Below are 23,898 nucleotides of genomic sequence, written 5' to 3' on the forward strand. Positions count from 1 at the left end.
TTGTGGCCGCTGCGATGTGGTACACCAAGCAGAGTTCCTTGATGCACAACTGCAGGACTGCTGCCATCTGGGGAGGTTCATCTTTGCTAGTGTACTCCACATCAACTCATGAATCTCGGATACAAGCCGCCGCCCTTCATCCTGAGCCTGCTCATCATCTCGTTGGCCTTGTCTAGTTCGCTGGTGCAGACGATCTCCAGTGTCTCCTTGCCGTGGAGCTCAACCCCTTTGAGCGTTTTGGTGTACGCGCGCTTCTCGCCGGGGACATGGACGTCGTCGAGGTTGCTTCTCTTGTCAGATGTCTTGCCATGATGACGGTTGGTGGATGGTTCCTCCACCATTGACCTTGTCCGGCGACTGTGGGCTTGGGAGAGAGAAGTTTGTGGTTTGTCTGCAGTGGAGATGGAAACGGCGATGGTGGTTCTTGGAATGAGGCAGAGATGGAGACAATGGGTTATTTCCAGGGCGTGGACAGGGATGTGTGGGAGGCGGTTCGGGGACGTAGGTGTAGTGGTCGTGGGTGTCATGGTTTGCACTCCCTTGTGGCAAGCGCCCACTGGGTGGCGCGGGTTGTGGCCTGGAAGAACAAACCGTCCAAGTCAAGGGTCTCTACTATCACACTAATCCATCTTGTCAAGCTGTACTTATCAGCTGCTTATCCCACTTGCACGTGTCAGGGGTGGTAATGATGGCATTTTGCACTGTTTAAGTAACCTATGCTTTTTTATGATGTTTATCCGTTTGGAGGTTATGTCTTGTTTTTCTACTGAAGTCTTATACACTAGTTGATCTCAAAACATTTTTCATTGCCCTGGGAGTTGTTGCTGAAAACTGGGACTTATTTTATTTTCATCTGTCCGAACCTAAGTTAGGCCTTTTATAGTTTTAGTATTCTGTTTTTAGTGCACTTATGGTTTAGTGTTGTGTGAACTGAATTGTAGTTTCATACAGCGTACGGTTTTGAAATTTGGTGTCACAGTGGTGTGAGTGGCCTGACTGTTCCTGCTTTTTTAGAACTGATGTCATATGTATGTTTGTACTGAGGGGTGGGGGGTTGAGATTATTTACGATGAAATCGCTCGTTGAGGTGTTGACAGATTTTACATAAATAAGAAATTTAGCACATCAGAAATGACAAAGAAAATGTATTTCAACTTCTTGCATTTTAGTAGTTGAACTTGTCAGAGTTTACATAAATAAGGAGTTTAGCAGAGCAGAAATGACAAAAAAAATGTATTTGAACTTCTTGCATTTTAGTAGTTGAACTTGCCAGATTTTACATAAATAAGGAGTTTAGCAGAGCGGAAATGACAAAGAAAATGTATTTGAACTTCTTGCATTTTAGTAGTTGAACTTGTCAGATCTATCTATTATATACATAAAACAGAAGTCAAATAAGTCATCACGTCAGTCCACACAGATTAAATTATCTTGACCGCTAATTTTAGATATTAAGGGTTGAGATTTAAAGATGTAAACGTTACATACAAATATATAGTTAGATAGAAACAATACATCACGTCACGTACAGAAGCCAACGTGATGGACATGAGATTTCTTCAAAAAAAAAACATGATGGACAGGAGAAGTAACCGGAGCAAACCAGTTTGGCATGGAAAGTGTGTTAAAAGAATTTTACACGGAACGGATAGGTATTTTGGAAGGAGTGGGTAAAACGACTCCAACTTGATCTTAGCGTATGCGCATAGGTAACCTATTATGAGTTGGGCAAGGCCAAATACATTAATATTCTCTCATTGACTGTATACATGCCTAAGGTTCTGTCCTATAGAAAAAACAAGCCAGGCCCATTACCTGCTAATGATCCGCGCGATCACGCCGGTGCACCAAAGTCGAGGCTGCTGGCGTCATGAGGATGAATATGAATAGCTACTGGCTAGATCAATGTTTATGATTGTCGAAGCTAGCCGAATCAGTGGCAACGAGGGCGACGACGGCGGCCGCAGAGGCGACGACCGATGGCACAGCGGCAGAGGCGCATGTCACACGACTGGAACACGATGGCGTGGAAGAATTGTGACCGACTCGCAGCTGTGGTGGCGCGGTCAAGTCGACTGGAGGAGCTTCAGGTGGTCGCAACACAAACACACACGTATGCATGCGTTTTCATGTTAACAGGTCTGGTTGATCTCTCTCTTACTACGCACGTACACTAACTGATTCTTTATGGGTAGCATCTTGGCTATATATAAATCATTTACACATGCGTTTATGAGACATGATTTTTTTTTTCTGGCGGTATATGCATTTATGTTAATTTTGTAGATGGGATATGCATGATCTGTGTGAGGCCACTATGTTGTGTAATAACTACATATTTCTTACATAGATGACCGATATGTTGGCCTTTTTTAATACAATTTGCTTGATTAAGATTCAATGGTTGTATAGTGTTTGGACATCTATCTAATGGCTATGATTTCATATAAGAAAAGGAACCAAATGAAATTCCTCATGTTTTGCTTTAAATACAATTTTGGACATCTATCTAGAAGAAAAGATATATAAGGTGTTTATGGATCTAGAGAAGTGAACTCTAATTAGGGGAGGGTAACCCACGTTTGTGCTGCAAAAACTGGCTACACACATTAAAGTCTTCATGAACTATATTTTGTTCAGATATATACTACGGAGAATTTCCTTATAGTTTTTCTAAAAATAAAGTTATAATGTTTGTTCTGGATAAGACTTATTTGTTAGATAAATAGTGCATCTGTATTTTAAGAAACTCAAAGTGAAATCCATAGCTAGATTGATTTTAAAAGAAATTTGATTTTCGTTGTAGAGAACTAGCAAATATGCCCGTGCGTTGCACCAGGAGAAAAACAATCAGATTATATAGATATAATAGAGATAAAAAGATCTAAATCAAATGCCAGGATGAGATAAGGATTTTCAATATGTCATTTCACAAACTATGTCCAAGTGATGTTATGATGAAAATGTGATGGTCTCATCACGACTTAATTTCCTAAGGTGCCACAATGAAATAATTTTTTGGTTGAGCAAACTACATTGTTGGACCCCTGCCTTAGTTAGACTAATGCATGATGTGTCTCACATTGACCTAGCGTAGCGATGTTTTCCAGAACCAGTAGAACTTTGGTACGAGAATAGTTGTGTACGGAGGCAAAACAGACATTTAGTTATTTCCATATAGTTTACAAAAACTAACCCATAGCAAGATGTGTCAACTTTTTTGGGCTCGGGACATTGTTTTAGAATTCCCGAATATGTGTTGAATACACGATTATATTTTTAGAAATCATGAACATTTTTTATTTCATTGTTTTTTAAATCATGATTTTTTTATAATATGCAAAAAAAAATTTAATCATGAACATTTTATGATCCCCTAATAAGACCTCTACACAACCCCCAATAAAACCTCTTCCTAAGCGATGGTTTGTTTTGTTCGTTACTTAAGAATCAGTTTTAATTTTTGTGAACATTTTCTAAAATCATGGACATTGTTTTCAAATTCCCAAATATATTTTGAATACACGATCATATTTTATAAATCATGAACTTTTATTTTATTGTTTTTTAAATCACGATTTTTTTAAATATGCGAATAGTTTTGTTTTTAAATCACGAACTTTTTATGATTTCTCAAATGTTTTTTGAATTCACAAATATTTTATGATGTATCTATATATTTTCTCAGTACTCGCAACTTTTTTGAAATTGTTTTTTTCTGGAAATCCCAGAGTAATTTAAAGAAAGAAAAACAGAAAAAAAAATGAGAAAGGAAAAAGCAAAAGAAAAACAGGGGAGTCACTACGGGCCGGCCCATTACGGCCTACTATATATATTGCAGAAAAGGGTATAGACGACCAGGGATATTATGTTGTGATGGAGGACCAGTGTGAAAGGATAAATAATATATACATTTACAAAAACAACGTACAAGGCAAGCAAATGTCGTGTTTGAATATAGGCAGCATAACCATGTTGTGACCTCAACACAATGGAAAGCACAGTGTATGTCATGCACATAATGAGATGTTTCTGTTATGCAAAAATAATATAAGCTGACAAAATTAGATACGATAAAAAAGGACAAGCTGTGATGAGAGTAAAAGATTATATTTGTCGCTGTTTCTAATAAATATATATAGTGAAATTACATTGCCTTAGAAGGGCAAGCGACATCTGTGGAAGCATATAAAGGGCATGATATTGCAAGATTAGAAAAATGCAAATACGACAAGTGATTGTCAAATAAGATGATTGCCGTTTAAGTATGAACCATCCATGTGAAGTTCCTTAAAAAATTGTGGATGGAAATGTACAGCCCACGGATGCGGATTGGATGAGACAAAGGCATAATCCAGTATATCGTTTTCATGCTAGACACATATATGTGTACCATTTATCCTTTGTTTTTTCATAGAAATGTCCTGGGCTACAGTCCATGCACTAAAATGGAAATACCTTTGTCCGAAAGTATACAATCATATTTCTCTAAATAATTTGTACTATACATTTTATGATTTTTTATTTAGACTCTATTAGAAAATCTAGCCACGCAATTGTGAGGGCCACCCCACTAGCTGCCACTGAGTGTAGTTTGTGTAATGCTCTATCTACGTTGATGAGAATGCCCATATGGATGATCAAAGTTCACATGTACCTGGCCAATCAATCTGCTCTCTAAACAAAAATAATCTATCTTACTTAGTGTACTAAACCGTCCAAAGTAATTTTACATTAGCGATCGGTAATACGATGTGTTTTTGTCCATCATTCCATATCACACACTACAGCCTAACACAAATAGATTGAATATTTAGGTAAAGACTGAGGAGTGAATACATACATTCTAATATACTAATAAAATTCTTTGATGAAAATTCTTGGAGTGATAAAGGAAGCTAATAAATTTTTTGAGGAAAATAAAGCACAATGCAACAGGACTATATACACGCCACAATAAAGACAGAGAAATCTGGCCAAATACATAGATTAGGCTATATTTAGTGGGTGAGTTGAGTTTTGCATGTTTTTTGAAGAATACACAAAAATAAGTTATATTGTTTTAAATGGCTAAGCAACGTGCGTTAATTGGAATATGTACGTACATGATGTTGTACACTGCTACTGAGATAGTAATTAGGCGGCTAAACTAGACATTAGAGCTAATATATGATGTTTTGCTGGGATGTTTCTTAAAATTGTGGATAAAAAATAGACACCACTATATAATTTGGCATGACATAAGAGAACCCCAATATGGTTTTCGATTGTCACATATGAAATGCTTTGCTAATGTCTTACTACACATGATAAAACAAAATCACTTGAGTCCACTAATATTTCCTCATGATATAGATACATGCTACAAATTTTTATTTGACAAATGATTTTTCACATTGCGTATGTGATTTTGCAAGCCTGACTTCCTGTAGCAACATAGATATAAAAACACATAGAAAATCTCGCACAAATGTGCGCCACTATAACTTAGGTGAGATGACACCATCAAAACTCACTGCCACCAAACTGTGGTGCTCGATCAGGAGTCATTGCTATTAATATAAGTGACATCATGGTCTGAAGGGGCCCAAGATGAACCTTGAGAAGTTGAAGAGAGATCGAGCCAATAGTTGTACATTGACTGAGAGATTCAAGAGAGGCAAACATGGAAGAATGAAAAGAGAGGGAAAGGTGGCATGGAAGAGATAATTGACCTACCAATAGGAGATTAGATGGCCTACCGGTTATAGGCGGCCTAGAGTCCAAGTGCCTTGATGGAGCTTCAGGTCAACCTGCAGGGCATACATGTCTATCAACTATTATATGGATACACCACACTTATATTATAAATATTTTTGTATTTTGTTTTCAATGTGCTTACATTATTTTAAGTGATACTTTAATTTTCTCAAAAGTGGAATTTTATTTTGAGCAATAAGTCACCAACATTCCAAAAGGATCATACAAAGTTTCTATAAGGCCATTACAATTATAATATCTATTATTAGCGTTAGAATAACTCGACTTTCAACTACTTCTACAATAAAAAACAATAATCTAGCAGCGCAAATGCGCGGGTCACCCCGCTAGTTTTACAAAAATAAGGAGTTTAGCAGAGCAGAAATGACAAAGAAAATGTATTTGAACTTCTTGCATTTTAGTAGTTGAACTTCAAAGTAATATTTTAATTCGGTGTTTAAATTATGCACATTTAACAAATAGCCTATTAAGTTCTCTTCTTTTTAGAGTTTCGTTGTTTTTCTATCATATTGTTTCGTTTTTATCATCCGTGGTGCAGGGTTAAAATTATTTTTATTTCTAATTTTCATATTTTAAAGTTATTGTCTACGAACTAGTAGTTGAACTTTTATATTTTTAGTTTTCAAACATTTTTTGTAGTTTATATTTCTTTGCACCATGCTCTGTTTTGTTTAACTGGCCTTATTGGTGTGGTGTTTGTAGACGATGGAGGCTATTGGGCCGTTTTCCGGCCCAACTGGCGCGCGCGTGCATTTTGGGTACTGCTGGATGTGCGTGTGCTCTGGGTTTAGTCCCACCTCGCTAAGGGAGGAAGCTCTCGACCTGTTTATAAGCGCGGCCGAGTCCTACTGGTCGAACTCCTCTGAATACTTACCTGAGCGCTTATACACGGCGCTCGCTCTCTCTCTCATGACCTGTGGGCCCTGGTTGGCTGGCCCTGCGTTGTGCGGATTACTAGGGATTCGCCGACAGTTCCGACGTGGGCTCAAGTTCAAGTATCTAGCAGCGTCAGGGCCTACCAGTCCTTGGGCGGTCAAATTTTTCTTTTTTTTTGGTTTGAATCTAGTACTTGACTCCACCAGTAACTTGGAATGATCCATTTTTGTTCTAGTTCTGTGGAAGTGTTATTTTTTCATTTGAACTTTTTTGCCTTGTTTTTGTGTTTGTTTTTGTGATTATTCTCAAGTGTCTTCTGGTATCATTTTCAGCACTATGGTACTTGCGTGTAGACTAAGTTGTACTGATAGTCCATTCATAGTAGCACTTACGTTCTTAGTCTGGCATTTTTATGGGGGGATTACGAACTGATGCTTCTTTGTACTTTTTATTGTAGTAAGTATGTATTGCCCGATCAAGTGTACTAGTACTGTCAACCTAAGTCCGCAATCCGCAAGTGACCAACATAAGTGTGTGCTGATGCTTCTTAACTTTTTTCTGTTTGTAGTACTTGTTAATTTTCTAGTAACTACATATGTATGAGATCAGTACATTAAGTACTTAGAATTTCTGCTTCAACTTTTTGAAGTGTTGTTAGTTAACTCAATTTGTACTGATTGTTTTCGACGTTATGTTTTCTGTACAATACTATACATTGAACAACGTTGTGTGATTAGTTGCTTCATAACTAGTACTTTAGAGCAGCCACAAAGTTCCATTTGAGAAGCTACTTTGAATTTTGAAATGATGGATTTACAAAATACGAAGCTACCAAACTTATATTATGATATAAGCAAGACAATGTACTTCATGACATAAGTAAACTTGTTCGACAATGACAAGCACGGCATAGTCATACTGGTTCAACCTAACAAGAGCAAACTACGAATTTGAAACAACAAGATAAAAGGCAAGCACAAGCGAAAGCAAATCGAAGGCAGGCTTTGATGTATCTTCATCCCTAAAAGGGGCAGAAGGGGCGGTCGTAGTAGTGGTCAGCCTCTCGCGCTTTTGGAACTTCCCTACCATCTGTGATGTTGTCGATTATCTGCCATGACTTGAACGTGGCGTACGGTTCTTTTGCTGCGTACTCGATGAGCTTGTCTAGCAGCAGGCTGGTCACCCACAGTTTGTGGTCTTCCTACGTGTCGATGTTCTTCTTCATGTCTTTGTAAAACGGGTGGATGACGCTGGCTGTAACATCAGTCAAGGAGTCGTACTCTTTTATGGTGTATGGAACTCTCCAGAAGCGTTGAATGTCAACATACTTGTTGGGATTGGTCGTTGGAAGGCCAGACATCTTCATCTTCTCTTTGTCGCTTTCAATGCTGAAATCGGCAAATGTGAACAACTTCTCATGCTTCAGCATCTCGTTGAGGCGCTTGGGCCTGCAAGGGGAGATACATTTTGAAGATTAGCATTACTTTGATGTTTGAACTCTTCAATTTTGTTTATATTCTACAAGCGATGAATCCATGAAGTGGATGCTTATATAGCATAATTAATGGATGAATGTACTTCAGAAATTAGTAAACAAAGTTCTGAAATTTAATTTAAGTACGTCATGTTGTTTTTCTTTTTGGATTATACACAGTTTGAGCCAATGTTGTATGTGCTGCTGTCAGGACCCCGACTCAATGCCACATCGATCTAGCATGTAACACCTCATATCACTTTGCGGCCTCACGCACGGTATTCCCACGGGTGTCGTCTTACCTTTGCCCGGGACCGTTTGCGCCTTTTGGCACACGTATATGATGGTGTCGCTAGCATCCATATGATAAGGAGCCCGGGCTGACATGGCTAGTCGTAAACCCAAAGTGGCACAGACTTACAGGGACAGGCATCCATGACCCAACATCGAACGTGTCGGTCATCAGCGAGTGAATCCAGGCTGTAGCACTGGGCTAGCAGGACTCCGGTGAACCGGGCTGTAGCGGGCTAACAGGACTCCGGTATTCATCGCGTGACATTTCCCCGAAGGGACAGACACAGGAACGAAGAAGGACACATGTCGGCCAGCCTAAGTGTTCCGGAGCAGTAGCAAGCTATCATGGCTCAGTGGAAACACTAGGAGACATTTTCCGGTAAGAGAGGCTACTAAGGATAAACAACTAGATAGTCAGATCCCACACATACCAAGCATTTCAACAACATACACACAATATGCTCGATATGTGCAGATACAACATGGCATCACAAAATGACTCTAGGACTCAAGTATTTATTCAATAGGCTCCGAGGAGCGAGATATTACAAACAGGGGTCTCACGACCCAACATTCAGAGCATACAAGTCAAAGCACAAACGGAAGCTATCATGTCTGAGTACAGACAACTAGAAATGAAAAAGGCTGAGAAGCCTGACTATCTACCAGATCCTGCCGAGGGCTCAAGATCGTAGCTGAGGTAACAAGCTAAACGTCGAAGTCCACGCGGAACTACTAGCGAGACCGAAGTCTCTCTGCAAAACATAAATAGGCAAACGTGAGTACAAATGTACCCAGCAAGACTTACATCAGATCTATCTACATATGCATCATTATCAACAAGGGGGTGGAGGGGTTTGACTGCAGCAAGCCAGCTTTGACTCGGTGGCTATCCTAAACTACGACTGCAAGCGACTCTTTTGAGGTGCCGCACACGAGTCCACATATTCACCATATCAATACACCACTATGGATCCACTCCCGTCTCCCTACGAGAACGCCATCCATAGCACTCACGCTTATCTTGCGCATTTTAAAGTATCCACTTTCACTTGTCTATGAACTGATATAAGCAACCCAGAAGTCCTTTTTCCGTGGACACGGCTATTCGAATAGATCATATTAACCCTGCAGGGGTGTACTTCTTCACACACGCTCTCACCACTTACCGCCGTTTACACGACATGTACTCGGCAACCTTCAAGCGGAAGCCCAACGTGGGTGTCGGCCACGACCTACCTAATCACCTAAGTCTCTAGTCCAGGTTTATCGCCTATTCGGGTTCCATCCATGAGGAGATCCGGCCGGAGTTTCGCTCACAGCCCCAAACGATGTGAACAGGGTTCCCGAGACACCAAACGGGCGCCCGGTACACCGTGCCACGTGCCTACCGCATCACAGCCCACCCCTACGGTCAGCGCTGCGCACGGCCTCCAGCATACTACAAACACCAGAAACTACTTGCAACTCCTGGACAGAGGACAAGGGTGATCAAGAAGCCGAGAGGGTCCATTGGTTTCGGGCCCAATGCGTGGTAGTAGCTGAATCATGGATCACAAACACAGAACTCAGTTCCTGAGGACGGCTGCAATGAGACAACCCACCATGTACTCCTACATGGCCTCTCACCGCTACCTTTACCAAATCGTGTTCACACACTTAGTTCACCCATAGTAGGACATGTTCACACGCCTCTGATTCATCCCCGATGAATCAGACCCGACTCAACTCTAAGCAGTAGCAGGCATGACAACAAACATAAATGAGTAGGCACATCAGGGCTCAAACAACTCCTACTCATGCTAGTGGGTTTCATCTATTTACTGTGGCAATGACAGGTCATGCAAAGGATAAAGGGGTTCAGCTACCGCAGCAAGTATCAAATATGTCGTTGTTGTCCTAATGCAGTAAAAGAGAGCAGGAGCGAGAGAGTGGGATTTTATCGGAATGAACAAGGGGGTTTTGCTTGCCTAGCACTTCTGAAGATAACATTGAGTCTTCATCAGTGTCAACGATCACATCATCGGTATCACGTCTATCGAGAGGGAACAAATACCGGCAACACAGAAGGGAACACAATCAATGCAATGCACAATATGATGCATGATCATGACATGGCAAAATGAATGTGTTTTGAGCTAATGCAACTAAAACCAGATTAAATGAAGTTGGTTTGAATCCAAGATTCAAATTCAAACTCCATATGTGGATATTTAAATGCCATTAGTATGATTTGTGCTAAACAGCAGCTATAAGTTGTTCTAACATGCATGAAAATGGTACAGATGGATTCCTTGAATTTTTCTGATAATTTTTCATATATAATTTATTTAATTTGGAGTTACGGTTGAATTTCTATGATTTATTGAAGTTTTAGGCATTTTCTGAAATTTCTGAATTATTTTAGAAAATGATTATCTGCGTCATCATTGCGTCATGCTGACCTCAGCAGGTCAACAGACCGGGTCCAGGTCAAACCTGACACTGGGACCCACATGTCAGTGTGATTAGCTTAACTAAAATTAGTTAAAACTAATCCTAATAGTTAACAGGGCTGGGCCCCACCTGTCATTGACTCAGGAGAGTCAACCGGGGCCCACCCGTGGTCAAAGTCAAAGTTGGCTGCCGGCGTTTAGCCGCCGGCGAGCCCGACGCGGCGGCGAGAGTGGTTTTGGCCACTCCGGCGACCAAATGGGCCGCGGAGGGCATCTAGGAGGAGCTGGGGACGAGCCGAAGCTCTTGGTGGAGTCAGTTGCGCTCGGGGCGGCCGGAATCGGTGCCGGCGGCGACCTAGGCGGCCGCCGGAGCTCGGGCGAGCTCGGGCTCGACGCTGCGGTGTGCAAACAAGACGGTGGTCGCGCTAGTTTTACTCTACGGGACGCAACGAGTGCAACGGACGCAGGCGTGGGACCAAAGGTCACCGGAGCTTCACCGGCGACGAGCCCGTGCGGCGGAGCGTCTTGGCTCCGGTGGAGGGAGCGGCTAGGGGGCGAATTAGGCAACGAGGCATGGGGGAAATGATGCAGCGGCTCACCGCGGTTCTTCTGGTGCTGCTGGCGAGGCAGGGGAGGCACGGGGTCCGGCGAATCGACGGCGGGGATCACCGGCACCCGAGGTCGGAAACGGCGGCGTTGGAGATGCAGCAGAGCTTCTGGCGCCGCGTGACTCGATGGAGAGGACGACGACGTCGTGGTGGAGCTCGGAAGCGCGTCGGAGAGGAGAGGGGGTGGCTGTGGTCATGGCTACGGCGAGCGGCGCTCTCAGGTGCGTTCGGTGACGAGAGGGAGGGAGAGCAGAGGAGGAGGAGGGGGTCCAGAGAGAGAGAGGCGGTCGAGGGGGTCGAGGGCGTCTCCGTGGCGTCGCGAGGGAGTCGGGGAGGCTGCCACGGCGAAGCAGGAGGTGGAGGCCTCCGCGTGCGTGCGTGCGTGCGGTGTCTGTCCTCCTGGCAAAGGAGGAAGATGACAAGGGGGGGGAAGGAGGTGGGCTGGGCCGGCCAGATGGGCTGGCCAGCTGGGCCAGGTAAGTGGCGCCAGGTAAGTCCCTTCTCTCTCTGTTTTATTTATTGTTTTCTATTTTGTTCTGTTACATTTTTATTAATTTATTTTGCCACTGTTTTGAATTTTAAAAATAATTCAAACAATGCCAAAAACTCCTCTGAATATTTTATAATGCTAGTTGGACTTTTCCAACAGCTTATAAAATATTTCAGGGGTATTTAAATTATATTCTAATTATATGAATATAATTCAAATTCAAATAGCTAATGAATTAAATCCAAGGTCCCAAAATAGTTCCTTAAAAATGTTCAATATTTTGGTTGGGACCAGAACCCTTACCAAAAATTATCAAACATTTAAGAAGAGCATTTTGGAGCAATGAATGAGATGTTTAGGGTTTTTGCCCTTCTTTTATTTAGGGTTTTGAGGCTTCCAAAATTCCTCAGTTCAAGTTTCAGAATTTAAACATGATGCTAGCCTAGAGCATTACCAGAAGCTAGGGATGTGACAACTCACCCCCACTAAACAAGAATCTCGTCTCGAGATTCAAGCGTAGGGTAAGGTGAAAGGGGAACGCAAACTAGCACAAACTTCACGATCCAGGTTGCACTTCGAATAAACGTTGTTTCATTCACCATCATTGTCTCGAAGTCTTGCTCTGAGAACTCCAGCTAACATGACAACGAGAGGAAAGGAAAGACCCTAAAAGAATTGTTCCTCTCGAAGGTCGAACAACTCAGGATTAACCCACGGAATGAGACATAACAACATCTCTCGAGCTGAGAGACAAAGCACACCTCTAGAGGGATGGAGTGGAACAGATGACGAGGGTTCACTAGGTAGACAACAATTCCACGCTTAAGAAGGTGGTAATCGATTGTCAACGTAGCGAGGAGTTGAGTTGCCATGATACCATAACGATACACCTTAGGGAAGGTGACTCGTAGAGATATCCCCTTAAGTGGCAAAAAGAATTACTTTTGATTCAGAGATCATTGAAACTCTTTAAACCAGCCTAGGACAATTCTCGAGCGATCGTTTGGAGGGGGTCGGTAGAATGGCATACTCAAACTTGGATGATGTGGATTACCTTGTTGAAGACAACGCAATGAATGAATTTGCTTATCACCGGAAATGGAAGAGACCCATGGTAGAATGGCACATTGGTGGTGCAAGCTGGGAACAAAATGCAAATGCTGGGAATGATTCTGGTAACTGGGGAAGAACCCAACAACAGAGAGTGAATTCACTGTTTGAAAAGATCATAGCATTGCCGAGGAAACTGAGAGCAAACCCAGTTAGTGCCGATGATAACACCTAGCGCTTGTGCGTGCTCTCAAGAACTTGAGCATTTCCATATTCATCAAGATTCTACCAATATCCTTGTCAAGGATCCTGGCAACACAACTTGCTACCATGATGAATGATGATGGAGGATGCAGATGCAATGGAGGATAACACTTTCTCAGATTTCACCTTAGCGAGCCAAGGAACAAAATCTGGATGATCGACCGAGAGACATTTAGCACTCCGCTTCTAATGTTCTCCTTGATGTGCTAGTGTAACCCATTCATAGATATGGTTTGATATCTAGAACATCAAGTAAAAAGGTCGGACTTCGGAACACAGAAATCCATAGGGGTAACTAGGGAGTAAATCCTACGAAATCCCTATGGGGAGGTGGCCAACTTCCTCAAACAAGATACTACAATAATAGGTCTTCCGGCTGGGTGTGTTGGCCACGACATCCACTTTACCGGTTATCGAGGGACCAATATTATAGTTCTTGGGAAATATTCCAACCATCATATCTGCCTGAGACTCAGATCTGGTTGGTGTCAGGATATTCCAGACTCATCGAGTCTAGGAAGAAAAATGAAAGTTTGCAACACAAATCGATGAAATGACGTTGCGAGATTCTCAGGAAAAAGAACTACGATAGCAAGCTCCAAAACATGAGCTGGTTCTACTACACATGTGTGAACACGCGGCCTCAGACAAACATGATCACATGGTAGTCTTACAATAAAACACTACCGAGTTCTAGTTGGGAATCATCAGTGAGGATATCGAAGTCTTTACGCAAGTCCATGGATTAGATCCCAAGCATAGACTTCTTTTCCTTGAACAAGTCAATCAGTGGCTTGGTGTGCTAGGATATACATATGGAATGAAGATGATCAGTCTAACAGACCACAGAATTCTTCGCACGTGCATGACCGACTTGGGATGATTCCAAAGGAGCAAAAACAAACTTTCTCGAATTCACGACGGCAACTTACATCAAAATGCACGTGAATCAAAGGAAGTCACTCCTTTCATCAAACAAGTACTTCATGAGCTAGCATGAAGAAAATGCTTTCAAAAGTTTCCAACACTAACTTAGTGTTCAACAACATCATGGAGGAGATAAGGATGTTGTCAATGGGCTCAACAACAACTCATCGGAATTTCCATATCACTGGACTTCCACCATCATGTGAACACGGTGATAGCATTGGTCAGACCCAAAAGATATAATGGTGTATGCTCGAGGGATCAACCACGAGTAAGACAACATTACGAACATCGTTGGTTCTGACTTGATTTGACGATAGCCCATACTCAGATCAAAGGATTGATAAGACAATAGGTCCAACAACTGATCACAGGGATCAATCGATGAAGATATCATCTTTCTTCAACACACACTACACAAGAATATCCCTTTGGAACGAACTAAGTCAGGCAAGCTTTTATCTTCTAACTCTCCAAGTTGTTGTCTAGCTTAACCAACTAGCTCAGGGATGTCTAACACCGATTCTTGGAGAGAAGGTGGTTCATAAGAAACCAACTTGATCACGAGCTCAACATAACGGTCAGGTGACGACCTGGTGATACTTCCGAGAAGATATTTGGAAAATCACGAACCACCGATATGTTACTAAGCTCGAGAACAATCTCGCTTTTGAGGGCAAGACGATATGATCAAATGAGCGAGGACTTAACAAATCCTATCTCATCAATCGAGGAGTGCACCAGGAAAATGGACTAGGTAGCACAATCAACCTTAGGGTGATGATTCAATAGTCAACTCGCTAAGGATGACGTTATTGTCCATTTAACTACCAAGCAACGGAGTTGCTAGGAGTATTGATTTCACACGTCATGATTCACTTGTCGGCACTCCGGCTGCAACAACACGGAACCGAGGAATGAAAAAGGATGGCGTGAAGTATCACTATATCAAGAATTCACCAAAGGTGGTGCAATTCTCATGAAATTCCTGTTATAAAGAAGGTAATACTTCAGGGTAGAGCAGACCAGAAGCTGGATTGTAACTTGATCTGCGGAACACAACTACTTTGACCCAATCCTAAATATGGATGAGGTACTGGAGTTTGTTTTCTCCAAGTCACTCTCTGGAATAGAATGGCTTGACGGACCACAAGAGTAACAGGCATCGATGAATGAATGCACGCATACTCTTGACTATCAATTGATAGACGAGGGCCAGAAACAACTAAAGAGGGACAACTCAAAGGAACATATGATTTTCTGAGTTGTGAATGCATAGATTAGCATGTCGAACGAGTTCAACATATCTCTTCCGGACAATCCATGCGGAAAGGTAGAACTGGCAGAGTCACAATTATGAATGGAGAACCCATCGAGAGCACTCCTGTTGTGATCTTTTGATCCAACAAACTTTTGCCGTAAGTGGTTCATGGTATTTGGAAGAAGGATATACCACGGACCTCGAGAACTACTGTAAAGGTTACTAATAACCTAGGGGAGCTAGCAATTACTATCAACATGAAGTAAGTAGGGTGAATCTCGGGTTCAAGAACCCAGGAACAGAATACCTACTACTAAGTAGCATCACGAATGCTTTCGAGAATAAAGGCCAGAATCATCACACTGGGAACACAAAACGTTGCTAGATTACTAGGTGACTCCCTAAATACCTAGGGTCATAATAGTAACTCCAACATAAATGTCAAGGCAATAGAATACCTCAACTCAACAATTAGTGTGATTGAGCTGGCATAAAGGAACATCGAAACCAGGGGGAAAGGATTTTGCAAATGCATCAGACTATTTAGAAACCTGGAATGACTCGGACAGCATAACGGCTGTAAATGCTCAGAAAAGATTTGAGACATTCACAAAAATGGTGGCATAACTACTCAGAAGCACAATGTCAAGATTTCGAGATCAACAATTAACATACGGAAGTAGTAGGAACTGAACTGAGACTTAAATCCAACAATCTATAAGTCTACGGATTAGTAACACGTGATCCTGATAGAAAGAAGAGATAGCCTAGTTCTTAATCCCCGTAGGAAAGATAAGATGACTCAGATCAGATGGGCATGTGGTATAAGAAGTAAAAAGAGCCTTACGTTCCATCCCACAATCAATTCCCTTATATAACTAAAGAATTTCTAGACTCAACTTCGACCAGTTTGGCTTGGTAATCCTACAGGCAGTCAAGCTCTGATACCAACGCTGTCAGGACCCCGACTCAATGCCACATCGATCTAGCATGTAACACCTCATATCACTTTGCGGCCTCACGCACGGTATTCCCACGGGTGTCGTCTTACCTTTGCCCGGGACCGTTTGCGCCTTTTGGCACACGTATATGATGGTGTCGCTAGCATCCATATGATAAGGAGCCCGGGCTGACATGGCTAGTCGTAAACCCAAAGTGGCACAGACTTACAGGGACAGGCATCCATGACCCAACATCGAACGTGTCGGTCATCAGCGAGTGAATCCAGGCTGTAGCACTGGGCTAGCAGGACTCCGGTGAACCGGGCTGTAGCGGGCTAACAGGACTCCGGTATTCATCGCGTGACATTTCCCCGAAGGGACAGACACAGGAACGAAGAAGGACACATGCCGGCCAGCCTAAGTGTTCCGGAGCAGTAGCAAGCTATCATGGCTCAGTGGAAACACTAGGAGACATTTCCCGGTAAGAGAGGCTACTAAGGATAAATAACTAGATAGTCAGATCCCACACATACCAAGCATTTCAACAACATACACACAATATGCTCGATATGTGCAGATACAACATGGCATCACAAAATGACTCTAGGACTCAAGTATTTATTCAATAGGCTCCGAGGAGCGAGATATTACAAACAGGGGTCTCACGACCCAACATTCAGAGCATACAAGTCAAAGCACAAACAGAAGCTATCATGTCTGAGTACAGACAACTAGAAATGAAAAAGGCTGAGAAGCCTGACTATCTACCAGATCCTGCCGAGGGCTCAAGATCGTAGCTGAGGTAACAAGCTAAACGTCGAAGTCCACGCGGAACTACTAGCGAGACCGAAGTCTCTCTGCAAAACATAAATAGGCAAACGTGAGTACAAATGTACCCAGCAAGACTTACATCAGATCTATCTACATATGCATCATTATCAACAAGGGGGTGGAGGGGTTTGACTGCAGCAAGCCAGCTTTGACTCGGTGGCTATCCTAAACTACGACTGCAAGCGACTCTTTTGAGGTGGCGCACACGAGTCCACATATTCACCATATCAATACACCACTATGGATCCACTCCCGTCTCCCTACGAGAACGCCATCCATAGCACTCACGCTTATCTTGCGCATTTTAAAGTATCCACTTTCACTTGTCTATGAACTGATATAAGCAACCCAGAAGTCCTTTTTCCGTGGACACGGCTATTCGAATAGATCATATTAACCCTGCAGGGGTGTACTTCTTCACACACGCTCTCACCACTTACCGCCGTTTACACGACATGTACTCGGCAACCTTCAAGCGGAAGCCCAACGTGGGTGTCGGCCACGACCTACCTAATCACCTAAGTCTCTAGTCCAGGTTTATCGCCTATTCGGGTTCCATCCATGAGGAGATCCGGCCGGAGTTTCGCTCACAGCCCCAAACGATGTGAACAGGGTTCCCGAGACACCAAACGGGCGCCCGGTACACCGTGCCACGTGCCTACCGCATCACAGCCCACCCCTACGGTCAGCGCTGCGCACGGCCTCCAGCATACTACAAACACCAGAAACTACTTGCAACTCCTGGACAGAGGACAAGGGTGATCAAGAAGCCGAGAGGGTCCATTGGTTTCGGGCCCAATGCGTGGTAGTAGCTGAATCATGGATCACAAACACAGAACTCAGTTCCTGAGGACGGCTGCAATGAGACAACCCACCATGTACTCCTACATGGCCTCTCACCGCTACCTTTACCAAATCGTGTTCACACACTTAGTTCACCCATAGTAGGACATGTTCACACGCCTCTGATTCATCCCCGATGAATCAGACCCGACTCAACTCTAAGCAGTAGCAGGCATGACAACAAACATAAATGAGTAGGCACATCAGGGCTCAAACAACTCCTACTCATGCTAGTGGGTTTCATCTATTTACTGTGGCAATGACAGGTCATGCAAAGGATAAAGGGGTTCAGCTACCGCAGCAAGTATCAAATATGTCGTTGTTGTCCTAATGCAGTAAAAGAGAGCAGGAGCGAGAGAGTGGGATTTTATCGGAATGAACAAGGGGGTTTTGCTTGCCTAGCACTTCTGAAGATAACATTGAGTCTTCATCAGTGTCAACGATCACATCATCGGTATCACGTCTATCGAGAGGGAACAAATACCGGCAACACAGAAGGGAACACAATCAATGCAATGCACAATATGATGCATGATCATGACATGGCAAAATGAATGTGTTTTGAGCTAATGCAACTAAAACCAGATTAAATGAAGTTGGTTTGAATCCAAGATTCAAATTCAAACTCCATATGTGGATATTTAAATGCCATTAGTATGATTTGTGCTAAACAGCAGCTATAAGTTGTTCTAACATGCATGAAAATGGTACAGATGGATTCCTTGAATTTTTCTGATAATTTTTCATATATAATTTATTTAATTTGGAGTTACGGTTGAATTTCTATGATTTATTGAAGTTTTAGGCATTTTCTGAAATTTCTGAATTATTTTAGAAAATGATTATCTGCGTCATCATTGCGTCATGCTGACCTCAGCAGGTCAACAGACCGGGTCCAGGTCAAACCTGACACTGGGACCCACATGTCAGTGTGATTAGCTTAACTAAAATTAGTTAAAACTAATCCTAATAGTTAACAGGGCTGGGCCCCACCTGTCATTGACTCAGGAGAGTCAACCGGGGCCCACCCGTGGTCAAAGTCAAAGTCGGCTGCCGGCGTTTAGCCGCCGGCGAGCCCGACGCGGCGGCGAGAGTGGTTTTGGCCACTCCGGCGACTAAATGGGCCGCGGAGGGCATCTAGGAGGAGCTGGGGACGAGCCGAAGCTCTTGGTGGAGTCAGTTGCGCTCGGGGCGGCCGGAATCGGTGCCGGCGGCGACCTAGGCGGCCGCCGGAGCTCGGGCGAGCTCGGGCTCGACGCTGCGGTGTGCAAACAAGACGGTGGTCGCGCTAGTTTTACTCTACGGGACGCAACGAGTGCAACGGACGCAGGAGTGGGACCAAAGGTCACCGGAGCTTCACCGGCGACGAGCCCGTGCGGCGGAGCATCTCGGCTCCGGTGGAGGGAGCGGCTAGGGGGCGAATTAGGCAACGAGGCATGGGGGAAACGATGCAGCGGCTCACCGCGGTTCTTCTGGTGCTGCTGGCGAGGCAGGGGAGGCACGGGGTCCGGCGAATCGACGGCGGGGATCACCGGCACCCGAGGTCGGAAACGGCGGCGTTGGAGATGCAGCAGAGCTTTTGGCGCCGCGTGACTCGATGGAGAGGACGACGACGTCGTGGCGGAGCTCGGAAGCACGTCGGAGAGGAGAGGGGGTGGCTGTGGTCATGGCTACGGCGAGCGGCGCTCTCAGGTGCGTTCGGTGACGAGAGGGAGGGAGAGCAGAGGAGGAGGAGGGGGTCCAGAGAGAGAGAGGCGGTCGAGGGGGTCGAGGGCGTCTCCGTGGCGTCGCGAGGGAGTCGGGGAGGCTGCCACGGCGAAGCAGGAGGTGGAGGCCTCCGCGTGCGCGCGTGCGTGCGGTGTCTGTCCTCCTGGCAAAGGAGGAAGATGACAAGGGGGGGAAGGAGGTGGGCTGGGCCGGCCAGATGGGCCGGCCAGCTGGGCCAGGTAAGTGGCGCCAGGTAAGTCCCTTCTCTCTCTGTTTTATTTATTGTTTTCTATTTTGTTCTGTTACATTTTTATTAATTTATTTTGCCACTGTTTTGAATTTTAAAAATAATTCAAACAATGCCAAAAACTCCTCTGAATATTTTATAATGCTAGTTGGACTTTTCCAAAAGCTTATAAAATATTTCAGGGGTATTTAAATTATATTCTAATTATATGAATATAATTCAAATTCAAATAGCTAATGAATTAAATCCAAGGTCCCAAAATAATTCCTTAAAAATGTTCAATATTTTGGTTGGGACCAGAACCCTTACCAAAAATTATCAAACATTTAAGAAGAGCATTTTGGAGCAATGAATGAGATGTTTAGGGTTTTTGCCCTTCTTTTATTTAGGGTTTTGAGGCTTCCAAAATTCCTTAGTTCAAGTTTCAGAATTTAAACATGATGCACACATGAAGCTAGCCTAGAGCATTACCAGAAGCTAGGGATGTGACAGCTGCTTTAGTTCTAGTTTATTTACTTTTGTTCAATAGGACAACACATACCATTGCTTCAGCAAGTTCTTAGTTTTTTTGCTTATGAAAATAACATTAGACCAAATTCAGATACTACTTCACTACATCAAATTCAGAAACATCTTTTTAATACATTGAGTACCAAAACTACATTATTGGATCAAGATCAGATACTGCACTAGTTCAAAAATACATTTATGGTGGATCTACTTGAGAAAATGCAGTAGTGCATCCACTTTCACAAACCACACTAGTACATCTAGTTGGGAAACAAGCTTGAATTTAAATGAGTACTAATTAAACAGATGAACCAAACAGGGGCAAATGAGTAGGATGGGTCACTATTTCGTGGCCGCTGCGATGTGGTACACCAGGCAGAGTTCATCCACGCACAACTGCAGGACTGCTGCCATCTGGGGAGGTTCGTCTTCCCTGGTGTAGTGCACACCAAGACCGATGATCTTACGAATACAGCCGCCAGCTTTCCTCCAGAGCATGGAGATCATCTCGTCGGCCTTGTCTAGTTCACTGGTGCAGACGATCTCCCGTGTCTCCTTGCCGTGGAGCTCAACCCCTTTGAGCGTTTTGGTGTACGCGCGCTTCTCGCCGGGGACGTGAACGTCGTTGAGGTTGCAGCTCTTGTCGGATGTCCGCCATGATGACGCTTGGCGGTCGGTTCCTCCGCCATTGCCCTCTTCCAGCGACTATGGGCTTGGAAGAGAGAAGTTTCTGTGTTGTCTGTGGTGGAGATAGATGCGGCAATGGTGGTGGAATGAGGCAGAGATGGAAGACAATGGTTTATTTACAGTGCGTGGACGGGGATGTGTGGGAGGCGGTTCGTCGGGGACGTGGGTGTAGTGGTCGTGGGTGTCGCCGTTTGTAGTCCCTTGTGGCAACCGCCCAGTGTGTGGCACGGGCGGTGGCTTGGAAGAACCAACCGTCCAAGACAATTTCTCTGCAAGGGTATTAATCTAATCGCACTGAGTAGTCTTGTCAATCTGTACTTATCAGTTCCTTTATCCCACTGCGCTCATCTCAGGGTCGGTGACGATGGCATTTTACTGTCGCACTGATCCGTCTTGTCAAGCTGTACTTATCAGTTGTTTATCCCACTTGCACGTGTCAGGGTTGGTGATGGAGTTATGTACTTCTCTACTGCGTTACTTGGACTGGTGATTGAAGTGTAGTTTAACTTACCAAATTCCAGACGGACTGTGTGTCGTGTTAATATTTTTTAAAACATTTTTTGTTTTTTTGAAAGGATTGTTTATATGAACATAATCTTTGAAAGTATTTTTATAGATAAATTAGTTTTTCATCAGTACAGGTGTATTATATTTGCGTTTGCTTAAGGTAAATATTATTCTATACTGATGGACTTTCTGAACTAGGGCTGGCAGAACCAGACATTTGCTTGTTTTTTGAAACCACGTTTTCTGAGGATAGTTTTGGGGAGTTATTGGTCGACAGTAATGTTTGTGTTACATAAATCCTAGATAAGTTTTTTTCAAATATAGTGACTGCATTCAAAAGGATTATCAAATCGTTTACATAACTGTAGTAATGATTGAGAAATCGACGACAAAGCTAAATAAGTTTTGGTAACGATAGTGTTTCTGAAATTTTTCCTCATTATGTACTGCAGCAGCATAACCTCTATGTATTCTTCAGTGTTGAGCTCCTCCTAACTGGCCCAGAATGTTGAACCTTGCCGGCGCCCTTTCCTGGTTGAGCCTTGGCAGCTTCATTGTCAGTTTCAGTTTCCTCGCCCCCAATACTGTCATCTTCGTTATCTTCGTGTGATTGGTCATCATTATCGTCAAATCTTCTTCTTCATCCTCTTCATTTGATTTTTTGGAACTCTAGAGCTTGCCATGTTTCTGTTCAGCGCCATCGGCCTCCTTGCCCACTTTGCATGTGCGGGCATTATGTCCATCAGTCCCCCCACACTTTCTGCAAGTGTAGCTAGTACGTGTGTCGTCTCCATTGGTAGAGACCTGGGCAGCTCCAATCTGCTTTTGTAGCTTTTGCTTGTTGGCAATGGCACCTGTGCAGTGTGGGCATGTGCGGTAATTATGATTGGTCACCCAGTTGCAGAATCCGCATGCCCTTGCCCCGACAGGTTTCCCGTCCGGGCCGTATTCCACGCGTTTTGTGGGGCGTGGTGGCTTTTTGGATGCTGCTTTTACTACTTTCGCTGCCTGCGTCTTACTCTTCCTCCCCTTTGTGCATGAGTATATGGGTGGTTTAATTACCCTTTGCTGTTGTTGCTGCTGGTAGGATCTCCCGTTGTCATGCCGTTCGCCTAGAGCACCATGAAGTTCATGATCTTGCACATGAGCATGTTGCTGCTCTTGAGTGTGCTCATGAGGAAGCTCTGATTGCTGTTGCTCCTCCTCCTCGTTGTCGTATGGGTTAACATCTTCTATATGGTTCATCTCGGATAAGATTGTAGCGATATCCTGCTCAAGTTTTTCTGCTTTGTTGTCCACGACACCTTCGTTTTCAGAAGAATGCATGGCGTTGAGTTCTTCTTCAAGTCTTTCCATGACTACCCGTGACCTCACCATTTGGTCTGGGCTTCTCAAGCTTTTCCTGTACACTCTCAAAACCTACTGCAGTAGAGCGCTTTTAATGCAGTATTGGGAGGCCTTGTTTGACGCTGCTGCCCTCAGGTCATTTCTGTTGAAGGTTGGCTGGATGTTTGGGCGTTTGGTGTATCTCCTGAGGATGTATTTCTCTGGAACAGTCTTAGCCTTAATTGTTTGCATCATGCATAGGACATGCACGCAGAAAATACCTGTTTTTTTGGAAGAGGTCATGTTTTCTGTCATTTCATTCGAACAAAAACTTTTGCAAAAATAAGTAGTACAGTGTGTAACATTTTTTTAGTACTCACATGTGTGCTCCCAGAGCTTGCACTCGCATTCGTATATTTCTCCTACGGGGTCTGCAACCACCTGGAACGCGTGTTGAGACCACGCAGACAATGTTTGTGGTTTGTTGTAGCGTACAAGGTACTTTGTGGGCTCTTCCGTGTCTGTCATCATGAAGAGGGTGCTCAGCTTTAGCCTTTTTTTGACCTCGCTGTACACAACTCGTGAGTAAACTTTTGACATCTGAGTGTCGAACCCATAGAGGGTCAGTGTGTTTGTTTTATTCTGCGCTAGCAAGAGTGTTGAACAAATTATTAGTTTTCTTGCAGCAAAAACTTGTCTTACTAAGAAAGAATTACTTTAGTAAGCACATTATTTTTGTCTTATGACAGGTGATAGAGCTATACCTGGTTACCTATTGTCTCCTTGTTTTCTGCCTGCCTCCTGTTTTTGACGCAGGTGTTTACCTAGCTGACAAATCGGTGAAGGTTTTGTCTCTCACA

This window comes from Triticum aestivum, chromosome 3B (genome assembly GCF_018294505.1).
Source record: "Triticum aestivum cultivar Chinese Spring chromosome 3B, IWGSC CS RefSeq v2.1, whole genome shotgun sequence".
In the NCBI taxonomy this organism is placed as follows: Eukaryota; Viridiplantae; Streptophyta; class Magnoliopsida; order Poales; family Poaceae; genus Triticum; species Triticum aestivum.